At 36.7% G+C, this 14,630-nt stretch overlaps 1 protein-coding gene across 3 annotated transcripts in view; it reads left to right on the plus strand.

The window, feature by feature from the left end:
- The window catches only part of Hells (helicase, lymphoid specific), a 61,702-nt gene extending 56,859 nt beyond the window's left edge, over positions 1-4,843 (plus strand). Inside the window, exons 23-24 of one of the 3 annotated variants that reach the window (XR_002392572.2) lie at positions 3,461-3,509; positions 4,520-4,843. The gene's annotated coding sequence lies outside the window, so the exon portion shown is untranslated. Of the gene's footprint in view, positions 1-3,460 lie in introns of all 3 variants that reach the window. The other 2 variants (XR_015440371.1, XR_015440372.1) reach the window with 2 other exon arrangements.
- The last annotated feature ends 9,787 nt before the right edge of the window (positions 4,844-14,630 follow it).

Genomic DNA, 14,630 nt, shown 5'->3' on the forward strand with positions numbered 1-14,630 from the left:
TTTTTGGATGCTATTGTGAAAGGAATTATTTGCCCTATTTCTCTCTCATTGAGTCTCATTGGTGTAGAGGAAAGCTATTGATTTTTGTGTGTTGACCTTGTAACCAGCTACTTGACCGAATTTGGTTATTAAGTCTAGAAGACTTTTGGTGGAGTTCTTGGGGTCTTCTATATAGAGTATCATGTCATCTGCAAATAATGACAATTTGACTTCTTCATTTCCTATCTTTATTCCTTTTATTTCTTTCTCTTGTCTAATTGCCATGGCTAATGTTTCCAAAACTATATTGAACAAGAGTGGTGATAGTGGGCATCCTTGTCTTGCTCCTGATTTTAGTGTGAAGGATCTCTTTTTATTAAAAAGCTCTGTACAGCAAGAGAAACCACCAGCAGTGTGAAGAGACAACCCACAATGTGGGAAAAAATCTTCACCTGCTTTTCCTCAGACAAAGGTCTACTATCTCGAATCTATAAAGAACTTAAAAGATCAGACCTCCCAAATTTAAAGACCCAATCTGAAAATGGGCATCTGAAATGAACAGACATTTCTCAGACAAAGAAGTACAAATAGTAAATAAATACATGAAAAAATGTTCAACATCACTGGTCATTCGAGAGATGCAAATGAAAACAACACTGAGATTCCACCTCACTCCAGAAAGAATGGCTGCTATCATGAAATCAACCAATAGCAAATGCTGGCGGGGCTGTAGGGAAAGAGGAACTCTGCTCCACTGCTGGTGGGAGTGTAGACTGGAGCAAGCACTGTGGAAATCAGTATGGAGATACCTCAAAGAACTAGGACTGGAAGTCCCATTTGACCCCACTATTCCACTGCTGGGGATCTTCCCCAAAGAATTGAAAGAATCATACCACAGTGATATATGTGCGCCTATGTTCGTAGCAGCACAGTTTGTGATAGCTAAAACTTGGAAACAGCCCAAATACCCATCAACTGGAAACTGGATTAAAAAAATGTGGTTTTTTAATAAAATGGTGTACTACTCAGCCATAAACAATGAGAAATTACAGACATTTATAGCTAAGTGGGTGCACATTGAGGTGATACTCTTAAGTGAAATAAATAGGACACACTTGTATAAATACCAAATAGTTTCTCTGGTGTGAGAAACTGAAAGTGTAAATAAGGACTAAAATGTATAATAGGAAATGTGAAATAGGAAGAAAAGGGGCAAAGGGAAGGAAGTGGGAAGGATTAGGGGAAAGGATAGAAGGGACTAGGATTAATATGAGAAAATGGAAAAATAGGAACAAAGTCTTTGTAAATAGGGAGGAATGGAGGGGTTGAAGGGAGGGCTGGGCAAGGGTGAAAAATAACCAAGAGATTATGTAAAGGTGCAAATTTCCAATGATGAATGTCATTTTATTGTATACCTAAAATGTACCAATGATTAGAATGAATAATCGATAATGCAAAATAAGAAAAGGTCCAAAGGGGTAGGGGTAGTGGGAGGGGCAGGGGAAAGGAAAGAAGGGAAAGGAAAAATGCTGAGAAATGGAAATAAAGTCTTTGTAAATAGGGAAGGGTGGAGGGTGTGAAGGGAGGGCTAGGAATGGGGAAAAAATAAGAACCAAGATGCATTATATAAAGGTACAATTCCCAGTGAGAGATGTTGTATACCTAGAAGTTATAAAAGTAATAAAAGTGTTGTATACCTAAAATGTACCAATAAAAGAATGTAACAACCACAAAAAAAAATGAAGGGCTGGGGATTTAACTCAGTGGTTTCACTGCCTGCTGCGCAAGCTCAAGAACCTGAGTTCTACCCCCTGTACCAAAAAAAAAAAAAATATATATATATATATATATATATATATCTCCACCAAGTTTTCTTTTAATTTCTCTATGTAGTTTTTCTGTACAGAACAGAGTTAGCATAGTGAACTGAGACTGCTTATCTTTAAAAAGGCCTACTTATAAGGTTGGTCCTTAGTTGGCATCTAGAGACATGATGAACAGTTCCCTAGGTTGATATAAAACTTTTCCTGTGTTAAGAGTGGCTCATTGTGCCTAAACTATTTGTCAACCAGTGTGGTTTGAGGACCACATTCCTTCTTAGTGAAGTGGGTAGATGATAAGAGACTTGGGAAGAATGAACCATGAGCCCTCCATGAGGAATCATTTTCCTAACCTAACAAGAGGCACCCAACAATAGTCAGTTTCTGTAAAATATGATGTGTATAGGAATGAGTGGGCCCCTGTGGGGAGGTGAGAGGATTTCTCAAAGTGACACTGGCACATGAGAAAGTAATGGAGGGAGGGTTCTGGCAAAAAGAATTCCAGACATGATAGAGAAAAGCCAAAGTCAACGAGGGAGTAGCGGTAACTCAGTGAAGGACATGATGGCCAAAGCCAGGATACCAGAGGCTCAACAAAGAAAAGACTCATTAGATTGCCAGGACTTTCTTGCCCAGGAATAAGTTATATATTCATACCTCTCTCAAGAATGTCTGTCTTCTGTTTATTCTGCTAATTTTAGAAAAGTTACAATTAATGATGATGAAAGTATATTTGGTATATAGCCTGAGTTTCTACAGGCCCATTTCTAAGTCAGACTTTCCTGCTTGTAACCCCATAGGTTGATCCCAACTTGGCTGAGTCTTAGTTATTTTTGTGTATAAAAACTAGACAGTCTCTTTGGCAAACTGTACAGGGCCCCTCCCTGGTTGAATACTTTCTGCTTTCACTTTACAATAAAATCTGCTTTCCACTTTCTCTGTGTGATAAATACACAGAGTCCTCTTTTAATTCTGCCTCATAATTCTTTATGGATTGAGAAAAGAACCCACCAGAAGGATGGTAACATTTAGAATCCAGGATGTTACATGTGTTGACAAGAAGAGTCTACATGAGTTGTCTTCTGTTAAAATCTTGATCTTAGCCTAGTGAACTTTGCCACAACTATTGTTGGAATCAATTTTATTCATGTGACGACTGGGAGAAGACACTTGGAAGCTTGCATCTAGTTTCCTCTAGACTTTGCTTTTTTCCCCTTGTTGATTTTCATACCCTTTCACTCTACTCAATCTCAGTTGTTGAGTAGCAATATGCCAAGTCCTTTAAGTCTCTAGTGAATCACAGAAGCTTAGATAATCTTGGGGATTCCTGATAGTTCCAAAAAAAAGTAATGTAAATATAGACTTCCCTCTCCCTTCTATAGTGTAGATCTGTCATTTCACTTTGTCATAGGTAACTCTTTTTTGCCTATCCAAGACCCTTGACCAATAGTGAACTTTGCCATTTTCCTGGCTTGGTACATGCATTTCTTTTAATCTTCTTTTCTAGAATTGAGTACTCTTGGAGCATCCGTATTTTATGTAGGTAATTCCTCTAATTATTGAGGAGGTGTTTTAAAATTTTTGAATAGTATTGTCAAATGATGAGTAGATTATTTTTGCTAGACTCAAAATAATTGAATTTCATTTCATTGCTTTGTTAGTGAATATTGCCTGAAGAATATCTGCCTTTGGTGGCTCAGGAACTTGTAGGTAATTTTTGAAACTTGTGTTTCTTTTCCTATAGTTGGATACAGTGACATTTATTTATTTATTTTAATGATACAACTTTTTATTGAAATATAAGCTTGTATTTGATGTACTTTTGCACAATTAATGTGATCTTTGCTGTCATATGCATGTTTATAGTCTGTCAGATGTTGGCTCATACTTTGTTAACTTGAGACCAGCACATGCAGCACTCAGATCATCCTTCAGTCTGTTTCTTGTATACGATTTGATACACTTCAAACCTGAAAACAGCTGCTTACAAGCTTAAGATAATCCAAACAAAGTAAGAAAAACAATCCCAAGTGCTGAGAATTTGGCAGAGAATTGCACACTTTAAGGGTTTCATTTTCAGAACTACCAACTGTGTTGTTCTTTGTCCTTCCTTCACACTCTATCTTCACTAGTGTTTCACGCAAGTCATAGAATTTATTTTTCCAGATAGAGCTTTCTTGGAATTCCAATAGCTCTATTTCCAGATTTCCAAAATCTAACCAGTTAAGCAGGAAAGATTAATTTCTTCAAATTGGCTTTACCTGGAACAGTAAGAAAACACAGGGTTGTCTCCATCTTATAAAACTGTAAAAATCTGTTATTAAAATTCTCCTTTGTAGCTGCTACAATGCTAGAACATTCCTGAAGATTTTCTGTTGGCTTGTAGGATTGTCTGCAAATGTTGAATTTTCTAAAGGCATTTTTAGATTCGGAAAATATTTCAGTTGCCCAGTTTCAAAGTCTCTTTCAAAAATCTGAAGTTTTCTCTCAAATGTTTAGATATCACAAAACATCCTTTCTGCTGTTTTCCCTATATTTTGTAGTTTTTTGTTCATGTACTAAGGCGTAGTGTAAAATCTGTAAAAAATATGAGGTTGTTAAGTCAGGCCATATCAGTGAGCTGTGGATATTCCTACCTGTTTTCATTCATAAATGTCAGGAGCAATGCTACGTAATTTTAGGGTAAAATCATTTGGTTAGCCTAGTTCTCTTGCCTACAGCCCAGCTACAGAATAACTCCAGTTTGGCGTCCGGTCACAACTGAGACTTCAGTGATCCAGTGATGCTGTGATTTTCCAGGACAAGAAACATCCTGGGAGCTGAAAACATCCTGGGAGAACAAACATCTGCTCAGTTCCTCATTGTTCTTAGATTTCCACTGCCCCCCATCCTTTTGTTACACCTTGTTAATCCCAATGTGAACTATTGAACTCTATATTTCATTTGTTGCATTTATTTCTCCCGACGTACTGAATAAAAGGTGTGGTAAGCCGGGGGCTTTTGTCTTTGCTGCCCTGAGCAGCACTGATCAGACCCAAAGCTCAGCTTCTTCTCAGTCTCATTTTTCTACCTTTCCTGTAATTCATCGTGTGCTGCCATGGCTCGCAGGAGACCAGGACTCACTGCAGAGGTTCTGGTAATGTCCCCTTCCCCTGTTCCCTACACATAAACGCCCTACTTTCAACCAAGCAGGCTATGAATCTCTCTCCAGGACTCATTCTTTGCTGTCACCAGACATTGTACATAAGTAAAGTATTATACTGTGCGTGAACATCACCAAGAAGTGGTTGAAAATTACATGCATGAGCCATAATGTAATTCACCATTTTTGTGACATCTTTGAGGATATTGTCTAATTTTTTATTGCTTTCTCTAGAACAAAGAGGTTCTTGATGTATAATACAATGAAACTCAATGGTTCTTTTGCTTCTTTAACAAAGAACTGTACAAAACCAGATGTTGCCCCACAATACAGGGTGTCCCATCACTAGTAATTGAAACCACTTTATCTGGACTTATGTCTTGTGACAAAAAAGCCTCCATAACAACACTGTAGATACTGATCCCTGTGTTCTTCCAGGCAAAGACACCAGTTTCACTAGGTCTTCTTTCATGATGTCACCAACAGCATAACATAAAATTACTGCTACCCTTGCAAGATTATTATCTGTGCTTTCATCCAAGCACATGGCTGCCTTTTGTAAGTCAGTGGTGAGCTGCTGACTAACACCACTTGGTATACACAGAACTTGATCTTTAACAGTATCTGAGCTAAGTGGCATCTCAGAGATGCATTGCATAATTTTACCTTGTTCGGGAAATCATGAAAAAGGGAATTACTCTGTGACAACATGGCTATTTTAATAAAATCCCCATTATAGAAGGGCTGAAGATGTTTTACTACGCACAGTGAAATTTGAAAGCTGGTAGCTGTCACGATTTGTTTTGAAAGATAGTTGTACAAACTAAGATACTGGGAATGATATTTCCTCAGTTCCCTTCAAGAAACACTTTTCTTTCAGTTTCACCAAGTTTGGCAATACTTTGTTGTTGTGGTCAAAGTGCCTTCACGTGACAAGTGACACACAACACTTCTACTACATAGAATATATAACACTTTCCCATTGTGTTCAGTCACTCCAAATGACTCTGTCCAGACCTCTTGGAATGATTTTCCACAAACTGTTTTCAGCTTTGCTGTAGTCACATTTTGGTGTTTAAGAATTGGAGTTTTTTGTTGTTGTTGTTGTTTTTGGTACCGGGGATTGAACTCGGGACCTTGTGCTTACGAGGCAGGCGGCAGAACCATTGAGCTAAATCCCCAGCCCTAGAATTGGAGTTTTTGATTTTGATACTGATAGTTTTGAGTCTTTCCATTCTGGTTTGTTTTCTTTCTATACATTTTGGCTGGAGTATCTTGTATCCATTTCTTCACTGGAGCTTTCTCTTCAGTTTTTTCATGATCAAAATCATCATCATCATCACATTCTTAATGACAACTGGTGCACATTTTCATCATTATCTACCTTAAAGTGGTAATTTCTGTTGGCCTTTAGTTCAAAACTGAAAAGATAGTTCTGGGGGCCTCAAGGGGTGCATGTCTATGCCCATGTGCATCGAATCTTCTGTGGAGTGGTAGTACAGATTTAGATAAGAGAGACTATGGATGGAAAAAAAGAATTGAGCTCCACAGAACAAACAGGTAGGACATTATCACACTCAACATTTATTTATTATACACACAAAAGTTCAAACTTTTACTATTCATACCTTTATATAATATCTTTTGTTCAATGAGCTGCAAATTGTTTTTTCATTTTCCACTGCATGTTTTAAATGAAAGATTTATTTTACATTTTCTCACCTATGCTAGGTATAAGGCATTCTGAAAGTTATATATAAATAGTATATATGAATAATACAAGAAATAGTTTCATAGATAATCAGTCTTCTAGAGATGATTCTAATTGTGTCACATATTAGAGACATATTTCTCCATCCTGTTTTGTTGTATAAAATATTTTTAAATTTTAAAAAATATATTTATTGATTATAAAAGTAGCGCATGCCATCACAGAAAATATATAAATAGAGCAAACCATATGCAATGATATCACTCCTGGAGAATGTTCAGTCACTTTCTGGTTGAGTGACCAATTTTGAAGGAGGTTTTAAAAATGTTTTATTATGGTTGTGGATTTATATAATTATGTTTTCTGTTAGTCTTGCTTTACATGTTTTAAAGCTATGCTGTTAGACACAGAAAGGCTCAGCACTGTAATGATCTAATTAAAAATAATTTCTGTATAAAATGGAAAACATAGAAGAAATGGACAAGTTTCTAGATACACATGAATTAACAAACTTGAAGAAGATATAAAAAGCCTAAACACCCAACTACAATCAGTGAAATTCAAAACATAATTAAAAATTTACCAACACAACCCCAGGTCCTGATGGCTTCACTGCTGAATTCTACAAGACATTTAGAGAAGATTTATTGCCACTACTCTTTACATTTTTCAATGAAATTGAAAGAGAAGCAATACTTCCAAATTCATTCCTGGAAACAAGTGTTACTTTGATTCCAAAACCAGGGAAAGACCCAACCAAAAAAGAGAACTATAGGCCAATCTCCCTAATGAACAAAAAAAATCTTTAATAACATACTGGCAAATAGAATAGAGAGGGTCATCAAGAAGATCATACACCCTGACCAAGTCAGATTTATCCCAGGGATGCAAGGATGGTTCAAAATATGTAGATCAATAAATGTAATACACTATATAACAGAGTCAAGGACAAAAACCATGTGATCATCTCAATAGATGCAGAAAAAGCATTCAACAAAATTCAACATCCAATCATGAGAAAGCCCTGCAGAAAATTGGAATAGATGGTCTTTATCTCAACTTGATAAAGGCTATCTATGAAAAACCAACACCCAACATCATACTAAATGGTCAAAAACTGAAAACCTTCATGCTAAATCAGGAAAAAGACAAGGATGCCCACTATCAACACTCCTGTTCAATATAGTTTTGGAAACATTAGCCACAGCAATTAGACAAGAGAAAGAAATAAAAGCAATAAAGGTAGAAAAGGAAGAAGTTAACCTGTCATTATTTGCTGATGATAGGATACTCTACATAGAAGACCAAAAAAACTCCGCCAAAAGACTTCTAGACTTAATTGACAGATTCAATAGAGTAGCTTGAGACAAGATAAACACTCAAAAGTTAATAGCATTCTTGTACACAAATAGCAGACTCACTGAGAGAGAAATTAGGGAAACAATCCCTTTCACAATAGCATCCAAAGAAATGAAATATCCAGGAATCAATCTAATGGAGACAACAGAACTCTACATTGAGAACTACAACACTGAAAAAAGAAATCAAAGAGAATATAAGAAAATGGAAAGACATCCCTTGTTTCTGGGTAGGAAGAACCAAATATAGTGAAAATGGCCATACTTCCAAAACTGATATATAGATTTAATACAATCCCAAATGAAATTCCAACAATATATTTCACAGAACTAGAGGACACAATTCAAAAATTCATTGGGAACCAGAAGAGACCTAGAATAGCAAAAGCAATTGTAGGCAACAGAAACATGGCTGGGAGTATCACAATCCCCAACTTGAAACTATACTACAAAGCCACTGTGATAAAATCAGCATGGTACTGGCAAAGGAACAGACCCGAGGATCAGTGGAATAGATTAGAAGATGCAGAAACAACTGCAGACATACTCAGCCACCTCATCTTTTACAAAGGGGCCAATCATCCTCACTGGAAGAAAGATAGCCTCTTTAATAAGTGGTGTTGGAAAAACTGGATTTCAACCTGGCAAAGATTAAAACTAGACCCCTACCTTTCACCAAGTGCTAAACTAAAATCAAAGTGGATTAAAGATCTAAATATTAAAACAGAAACACCAAACTTGCTGGAAGATAGGTAGAACTTCAAAGACACTGACATAGGAAAGGACTTTATGAACAAATCCTCACTAGCACAGAAACTCGCACAAAGAATCAACAACTGGGATCTCACCTTATTAAAAAGCTTCTTCACTGCAAGTTTAACCACCAACAGAGCTAAGAGACAACCTACAATGTGGGAAAAAGCTTTTACCAGCTGTTCCTCCGACAAAGGTCTACTATCTGGAATATATAAAGAATTCAAAAAAATCAGACACCCCCAAATATAATGACCCAATTCAAAACTGGGCATCTGAAATGAACAGATATTTCTCAGAAAAAGAAGTAAAAGCAGCAAATACACATATGAAAAAATGTTCAACATCACTGGTCATTCGAGAGATGCAGATGAAAATGATGCTGACATTGCACCTCACACCAGAAAGAATGGCTGCTATCAAGAAATCAACCAATAACAAATGCTGGTGGGAGTGTGGAACCCTTCTTGTTGGTGGAAGTGCAGACTGATGCAACCATTGTGGAAATCAGTATGGACATACCTCAAACAACTAGGATTAGAAGTCCCATTTGACCCAGCTATTCCTCTACTGGGTGTCTTCCCAAAAGAATTAAAAGAGGGCCAGGGATTTAGCTCCGTGGTTTCGCCGCCTGCTGCACAAGCGCAAGGACCCCAGTTCAATCCCCGGTACCAAGAAAAAAAAAAAAAGAATTAAAGGAATCATACCACAGTGATATATGCACACCCATGTTTATAGTGGCACAGTTTGTAATAGCTAAAACTAGGAAACAACCCAATTGCCTATCAACTGGAGACTGGATAAAGAAGATGTGGGGTTTTTTAAATAAAATGGAGTACTACTTAGCCATAAAGAATGAGAAACTGGAGACATTTGTAGCTAAGTGGATGCACATTGAGGCTATACTCTTAAGTGAAATAAATAGGACACACATGTGTAAACACCAAATAGTTTCTCTGGTGTGAAAAACTAAAAGTATAAATAAGAATAAAAATGTATAATTGGTATCATGAAATAGGAAGAAAATGTCTAAAGGAGTAGGGGAAGTGGGAGGGGTAGGGGAAAGGAAAAGGAAAAGAAAAAAATACGAGAAAAGGAAAAACATGGAAACAAAGTCTTTGTAAATAGGGAAGGATGCAGGGGGTGAAGGGAGGGCAGGGGAATGAGGAAAAAAATAAGAACCAAGATACGTTATGTAAAGGTACAAGATCCCAATGAGGAATGTAACTGTATTTTATACCTAAAATGTACCAATAAACTTAATGGAAAAAAATAAAATAAACAGCAAAAAATAAAATAAAATAAATTGCTTTGAGCCTGATTAATGGTATTCACCCTAAATTCTCATATGCTTAATATTAGTATTGCTGTACCAGTTTGTTATTTCATTTTGTTAGCTCCTCAGAAATATATTTTTGCATTTCTTAATTTTCAATACTTTTGTGTCATTGTGTTTAGCTATAACATCATAAACATCATTATTTCAGTTTTAACAAAAAGAGTGATAACTTCTTTGCACATGACTATTATATTTCCAGTTTTTGTGGTTTAGTTTTCCCTTTCAATAAGTTACATCATGTGTTTGATAACTTACTATCAAGCATTATTGATAATATTATCAATTAAGATTATCTGACTGCAAATAACATAAGTCCATCACAAGTTGGTTTAAAAAATAGGTTTATTCACTACTTCATATAATAGGAAGCCTGTATTTGAGCATGCTTCAGAATTGGTTGACTCTTTATTTCAATGATGTCATGCGGGTAGGTATTTCTAGCTCTCATCTTGGTCTTCTTATCAGTACCGTCATTCTCAGACTAATAGCAAGATGTGTGAAGAATTTTCAGGCATGATACCCAGTAACAACAGCATCTAGAGGATCAAGAGAGACTACGTGGTGTTCTCTTGGGATCAAGGGAACTTTGCCTCAGGAATTTGATAAAAAATTAGCCAAGAATTCAAGAAGAGAATTCTGATCAGAAGTTTTGAGGAAATCATTAGTAATATATGCAAAAATTATATATTGCCATTCCCTGGATCTAGGGCTTGGATCAGCTTCTGCCAGGCATTTAGCTGCCTGGTGAAATGGGTCATATCTGAATTACATTGGTATTACTCTAGTAGGAAGGAAAAAGAAGACAGGAGAGAATGTTGGATAACTGAAAGAGAGCAATCGGCACAAATGTTCAAGATTATCAAATAATTTTTTATTTGCTGAGGTCTTCCAAACCTTAAATTATGTTAGGTTAGATAGTCTTATTGTTTCCCTGTGTGTGGATACTGAAAGACAAAAATTCTGTAAATATATAAAATAAAAATTTTATAGGAGAATTATTTTATAATATAACTTGATGTGAATAATCTAGTTAATATTTTTAATACTATGGGTCTAGTCATTATTAGAGTTCAAGATCCACCATTCCAAAATACAACTAGGAAATGAATACACTACCAACCCCCAAACATGCCTCTGGTGTATAGAAAAACTGCAGGCATAGGAGTAGTTTCTACCCCCACTTGCTCCAATTGGGGGAGTTTCAGGGTTCTTCTATGAAAACTCTTATTCTTAAAAAAATCTCTTTTTTTCATGTCTGATGTTTTGGAGTTCTTAGTTTTTGGGGTTTTTTTTTCTTTTGTATTTTGTTGCTCATCTATTTCTATATACTTGGTTTTCTAAAATTTCTCAATTTATGGTTTGTTACTATCCCTCTTCTGAATTTTCAGTGCTGCTGTAGATTTTTGTCTTTCTTTGGTCACTTGAAAGAAGATATTGGGAGGGAAAAGAAGTAAACAATTCAGTCATCTATCTTGAACTCAATGACATATTTTGTAAACCAGAATAATAAAAATCATTTTATTGCCCAAGATGTTGGAACAAGAATAAAATAAGAAAAAATGTCCTCTAATATCAGTTATCAGAATGTATTAATATAAACCACCCTCAAAACTTTGTGGCTTAAAGGGTTTATTGTTTCTCATGCATGTCAGTGAGCTGGGGTCAGCTGGTCTTGACAGGATTTGGCTGGTTGGCTGAGCTGCCTTGGCTGGATCTCTCACATATCTGTGGCCTGCTGATGTTTAGAGACTTGTTGAAGACACTGCTGGGAATTTTTCCCCATCCTGCCACCAAATAGCCAGCCCCAGCATGTTTTTGTAACACTGGCAGAGTCACAGAGAACAAGTATAACTGAGTAAGCACTTCTCAAGCCTCAGCTTGCAGCACCGCTAATTTCCCATGGGCTTAAGGAACTCACAGGACAGGCCCATGCTTATAGTAGGTTGACACTGAAAAATACCCAGCAAACGTTGTGAATACGAAGAGAGATGTGATATTTATATGCATTCCCTTCCACAGCTATTTCTCACAGCACTTAATTGTGACTTTCAAATGCAAGGAAATATAAAGACAGGAGATAGTTGAAATAGTCTTTGAAAGCATTGTGAAATTATTTTGTTAATTCTACCCATTCTTCAATGCTTTATTCGAATACAGACTCTTCCATTAATCTTTCCTGATTCTCACAACAGAAAGTATTTTCATCCCTTTCAGATTTCCACAAATCTACCTTTTTTAAGACCCTCAATATCTGGCATCTTATAACTCTCCAAGTGAATGTACTTTATTCCCTAGTAGAGAATAATATCCTTGGACATTTGCCTTAATTCCTAGCCCAGGCCTTGATGGGAAGTAATTGTTCAATAAATGTTTATCAAATAAACAAGAATAAACAACTAGATATAATCAGGTTTTTTGTCCTGTTTTGAGACAGAATCTTGTCAAGTTACTCATGCTATTTATTTTATTTTATTTTTTTTGGTACTGGAGATCGAACTCAGGTCCTTGTGCTTGCGAGGCAGGCAGCGGAACCACTGAGCTAAATCCGCGGCCCTGCTCATGCTATTCTTGAACTTGTAGTCCTCCTGCCTCAGCCTTCCAAGTAGCTGGGATTAGAGGTGCTCAGCTGAACAATTTCTTTAAAAGAAGCAGACACACATCACACTAGATTTCCTGGTGACAATTTATTTCTCTTAACATTACTAGAGGTGGACATCCATAGTGATTTTTTTGGCAGTATAAATGTGGTAGTATTGGATGGTTGAATTAGGAGACTAATCTCATAGTAACTAGGTAGACTTCTGAAACTGTGGCTTTTCTCTAGCATTTGTAAAGATAATCTTTTTAAAAATCTAACGTTTGCAAATGGAATCTGGTATTTGCAAAGATCCAGTTTCATTATTTTAAAATGTCTACTTGTATGAAGTTCTCAGAGAGGTAAAGCTAATGTATGATGCTAAATATCAGAGCAGCGGCAGCTTCTGGAGACAAGGATTGACAAGGAAAAGGCATCAGGCAACTTTCCAGGAAAAGGAGTTGCTCTATACTTGGATAGGCTGTGTGTGGGTCACTCAGGTGTTTGTGTTTGTCAAAACAGACTAAACTGTACACTCAGCTCTTATCAGAAGGCCCCAGTAACCCTCAAATAAGAAAAATGCTTAAGGCTATTTTCTAGAAGAAAAGGTGTTTTGAGTCCCTGAAAAATAACCTTTTTCTCACATTCTGGTCTACACTGACCTTGTATTTATCCTCTTCTTTGTTGGATTGTGTTTTTGCTTTTTGAGACAGGGTAAATGTGTGTGGGACGATATACTTTCCTAAACTGGAAGTACTTTGCGTGTTATTTTATAATATGCCTATTGTATAATTTAGCTTTGTTCCTCCTGAACAGTCTGCAGCTATCACACTTTTGTGCTGAATAAAAGTGAAGATTGCCTGGAAAATTTGGGAAGGGAATGGAAACAGAAGATTGATCTTCTGTATCTCTTGCTGTTACTCAGCCCATCTCAGCTGCTGCTCACTTCTGCAGAGGGCTGCATCTTTAGTGATGGTAACCTTGGGTTTGTTAGAAAAGGGAGGAAAAGCCTTTCTTTCATTGAATCCTGGCTTTATTGACTCACAGGAAACAAAAAGGGGCATGTGGGTAGGTAGAAGAATCTGTTTGCCATCAGTGTGTTTTTAGTCAATTTTAAAATGCATAAAGCATTTGTTAGGAGGATATGAAGCAGAGTTTCAATCACATGCTGTTACAATCATCCAAAGGGCAACAGCTTTGTTTTGATTTTGTTGTCCTCAGCATATTTTATGTTAGCCTACTTCAGAATTTTTGTCAGAAACCAGCTTGTGGACAACAAGAAAAAAAAGTACCACAGTGATCGTGTAATGATAGTGATAACTATCATGTGTGCATAGCACTACTATGAAGAGTGTCACTGTGCACAGTTCTAAGCATTTTACTTGGGCCAAATATTTTGATATAAGTTGTTATAAAGTCAGCTGTTAAAGGTAACTCCATGTAAGAGTTCAAATTACTAACTAATTGGCTTTTCTCTTTAAAAATTAAAATATGGGGCGGGGGATTTAGCTCAGTGGCACTGTGCCTGCCTGGCAAGAGCAAGGTCCTGAGATTGATCCCCAGTACTGGGGGAAAAATTAAAATATATTAAATAATAGCATAAGTTATTTAACTACTACTTTATAATAGTGGCTTATAATTTTATGTATTTTAAGGAATGCTATAATATAGCGTGTGCCATCTTTGGGCACAGTTCAATCACTATCAGTTACTGCCTGGTTTTTGTCCTCTTTTCCTCTGTGACTCTGTTATCTTCTCTCTCTCTCTCTCTCTCTCTCTCTCTCTCTCTCTGAGACAAGGTCTAGCTAGTAGTTCAGGCTAGTCTCGAACTCTGGGTGACTCTCCTGCCTCAACCTCTTGAGTGCTGGTATTATGGATGGGAGCCATAATACCTGGCTTCTTATCTCTTCTTTTTAAGGAAAAATGTCTTGGAGCTGCCTAAGCTCCCAGTTT

The sequence above is a fragment of the Heterocephalus glaber genome, unplaced genomic scaffold (assembly GCF_053883595.1).
Source record: "Heterocephalus glaber isolate CG9 unplaced genomic scaffold, H.glaber_assembly_v1.0 deba00001497, whole genome shotgun sequence".
NCBI classification, from domain to species: Eukaryota; Metazoa; Chordata; class Mammalia; order Rodentia; family Bathyergidae; genus Heterocephalus; species Heterocephalus glaber.